At 34.9% G+C, this 3,791-nt stretch overlaps 1 long non-coding RNA gene across 1 annotated transcript in view; it reads right to left on the bottom strand.

Annotated features, from left to right (window-relative positions):
• Positions 1–1,013: 1,013 nt before the first annotated feature.
• Positions 1,014–3,791, bottom strand: part of LOC111740784 — a 13,862-nt gene continuing 11,084 nt past the window's right edge. The window contains exon 2 of the long non-coding RNA XR_002780747.1: positions 1,014–1,218. This is a non-coding gene — a long non-coding RNA (uncharacterized LOC111740784). The remainder of the gene's footprint in view (positions 1,219–3,791) is intronic.

The following is a 3,791-nucleotide window of genomic DNA, read 5'->3' as shown; positions in this document are numbered from 1 at the left end:
AGACAAAGAAAACACGAGAACTAAATGCAATGTGATCCTGGATTGGATACAGGACCATAAAAAAAATTAGTGACAGTTAGTGAAATTTGAGTAAAACCTGTATCTTAGTTAACAGTATAGTATCAAAGTCAATTTCCTGATTTTCATAATTGTACTATCATGTAAGTTGTGAATATTTGGGAAGCTGGGTGAAGGATATATGAGAACTGGTTTTTGGGCTTTGGTGATAAGTTGGTTTCTTTATCTTTTTTGCAAGTCTGAAATTATTTTAAAATAAAAAGTTTAAAAAAGCCCTTATCTCCACAATTTATTTGTTAAAGTTGTTTACTTATCAAAATTATGTCTGAACAAAAAGTAAATGGACTGTAAGTATGTCTCCAGCAGCTCTCTCATCTGTTCTGCATTCTGTGTTCTGTCTCTCTATAATAGGCTGCAAAGTTCCTTTGTCCAGATGGTGCCAGGCTCAATGGTTCTACATCTAAGAGAGAACTATTTATACCCTAGATAGCATATACTGTATATTCATTATGACAATTTTCTGGCAAATGAAAGAATAATGTTTTGTGCTAACAAAATCAATGTATTATGACAGTTTACCATCGTATGGAAGTAAAGTAGCTCGGGAAGGACATTTTTTTTTCTAATTTACATAAAAGTACAGAATTGGCTACCAGTAGTGCTGTACTCTGTCCCCTCCAAAGCTACCACCAAAGTACAACCTCTCCTCCTGTAGATTAGATGTAGTCACAGGCCTCTCCTGGCAGGAGAGATCGCTCCTTTCCTCATCCAACCTTCAGCCAACAGAATAGATGTCCCCGGGGTTGGTTGGGAGAAGACGACATTGACTAGTCAATGTGTAAAGAGGAAATGCAGCAAGAGCAGGTGTTAGACCTCAGAGTTGTAAGATAAATAAGTGATTCTCAAAAATTTCCCCTAGGTTTCCTGAACAGCAGAGGAGAGTTATATCAGATAAGATACTTTGGACTGAAAGTAACAGAGAACCCAGCTCAAACTAGTTTAAACAATGAATAAGTTTATTAACAGCTAGTCCAGAGTGAAGGTCTCCAGGCCCAGTACCATGAGGGTGTCACTCTATTCCTTTGGTATTCTCTTGCTTTGGTCTTCTTTTGTGTATCAGTTTTGTCTCCAGACTAGGCCCCCACTGTTAATAAATGGTTTCCAGGAGCATATGGGGACACACATCCCTTTGTTCACGTTCTGCAGGAGAAAAAGAAAACCTTTCACTCAATCGTACTACGGAAACCTTTCCCTTCAGTCTGATTGGGTAAGCTTGGGTCACATGCCATCCCTCCGCCAATAATACTCCACAAGGGAAAGCTGTCTCCTGAATGACTGAAGTCTGAGTTCCTGCACCATTCAGTGGCAAGGTAGTGAGATTACCATGAGTGGTTTAAAGTAAGCAAGATACGCTTCCAAAGCAGGGGATGAGGTTAAATTCCTTTGAGCCATGGGCCTTCTGATAGAAGAGTAAACAGCTGAACAAAATCAGAGCTTTGTCAGGGAAAGGAATGGAAATAGTGGAAGCTGGGGAATCGAATTCCTGCCCTTGTGAATCTAAGGTGTTGGTTCAACATGATCCTCTACAGGCAGTGTCTTTCTTTGCCCTTTCTTCTTTTTTTAAAAATAGGTTATACTGCTATAAAAAATAGTATGGCGGTTCCTCAAAAAACTAAAAATAGAACCATCATATGATCCAGCAATCCCACTGCTGGGTATATATCTAAAGAAATTGAAAACAGGGTCTCAAAGAGATATTTGCCCACTCATGTGCATAGCAGCACTATTCATAATAACGAACTAAATGCTCAACAAAAGATGAATGGATAAACAAAATTTCATATATATATATATACACATATATACATATATATACATACACATACATATATATGTGAAGGAATATTATTCAGCCTTAAAAAGGAAGGAAAGCCTGTCATAGGCTACAACATGGATAAACCTTGGGGACATTATGCTAAGTGAAATAAACCAGTCACAAGGAGACAAATACTGTATGATTTTATTTATATGAGGTATCTAAAGCAATCACAGTCATAGAAAAAGTAGAATGGTGGTTGCCAGGGGCTAAGGAGAAGGGGAAAAGAGGAGTTGTCTAATGAGTATAGAGTGTCAGATTTGTAATATAAAAAGTTGTGGAGATGTTTCATAACAATGTAAATATACTGAACTACTGAACTGGACACTTAAAAATGATTAAGAAGTAACTTTTATGTTACATAATTTTTAATATCAAAATTTTTTTAAGTTTTGAGAAAAATTAGTTATAAAAGTCCCTGCATAAATCCATTTTTAAACATACAATGTTTCCGATAAAAAAGAAATACAGAAAACTTACTTTAAATAATGCAAAAAGAAAGAAATATAAGAAAAATTATGCCAACATGTTCAACAATAAAGGGCACTTTTATTGTTTCATTATATAAAATTTAAGCAAAGTATACATATACTTAAAATGGAGCAGATACACAGTCCTAGAAATTCTTCAACAGAAGCAAAGCAAGGTTTGGTTTGGTTTGTTTTTCTATGTATTCATACGGACACTGCCTTCTTACGTATCTATCCAGAAGATGCAAAATTAAGTATTATAAAAGACCATCACATAGTTCTGCTAATATGTCAACAAAATCATTTCCTCTTCAGCCACATTTCATTTAATTTTTAGAAACCTTTTCCTGCTTTATATTAAAGTTCATTTCTAGTTCTATTTCTTAATACGTTTGGGTTGGGTTTATTTTAGAATGAATCTCCTCTTCCAATTTTGTGAAAAATTGATTACTCTAAGAAGATATTTATCTTGTGGCACCTAGAAACCCCTGGTAGTTGGCCACATATGCCAATGTCAGTTTGAGAGGCAAGGTATAGAATCCAGGAGAATGGATTTGCTAGAAGACAGTTCTTCAATGTCCATTAAGAGAGAACTAGTTGAGTAAATTGTAATGCGGCCATGTGACAGACTATCAGACAGCCATTAGAAGGGCTTATGAACAGCCAGCTTTTTAAATGAGGAAAATGCTTATTTTGTAATAAGAACTAAAAAGAGAATGCAAAGTTGACCCTGACTATAAAAGAAACAGGCAAAAGAAACAATAGTGGAAATTTGAAACATATGTCTATGAAAACATCCCAAAAGAAACAGATGAAAATGTTAACAGTAGTATTCTTTGGGCGGTATATCTTCAGGAGAGTTTTTCTTTGTACTTCAATTTTCTTGAACGTTTTCTCTTCATAATTTATGGCATCTAAAATGTTTAAAAATGAGCTGGGATCATCACAAAGATGGTGGGTCCAAGGGTCTCACTTATGAAAACCTGAACATCGCAAATCCTATTGAGGCTGTTCAGAGGACTCACACTACTGCCCCCATCCTTGCCTTTTTATTTTTAATGTGTTTTTGACAGTTGCAGTCAATATAAAAATACTACTGTAAACATAAAAATAAAGATAGATCCAAAATTAAAAGATGGATCCATTTTCTCAGTGATTTAACTCCTTAGCTATTTAAAATTTAATTCCTGAGTAATAACAAAAAATTCCTACTAGCATCGCAAGTAAATTAATTTAGAACAAAATGAAATTCTTGGTTGTTTGAAACAAGATTACAAGTCTTCCACCTAGAAATATGAAATTATTGTTCAAAGGAATATAATTCAAAAATCTCCTGAAAGCACATTTGTGTGTAAAAAGTCATTTCATTTTACGTCTTCCTTACATAATGCATGTATTACAATTTGAGTAGTTGCCAGGGTTTGTTT

Source organism: Pteropus vampyrus, unplaced genomic scaffold (genome assembly GCF_000151845.1).
Source record: "Pteropus vampyrus isolate Shadow unplaced genomic scaffold, Pvam_2.0 Scaffold68, whole genome shotgun sequence".
Classification (NCBI taxonomy): Eukaryota; Metazoa; Chordata; class Mammalia; order Chiroptera; family Pteropodidae; genus Pteropus; species Pteropus vampyrus.
This window is presented reverse-complemented; position numbering and strand designations above follow the sequence as displayed.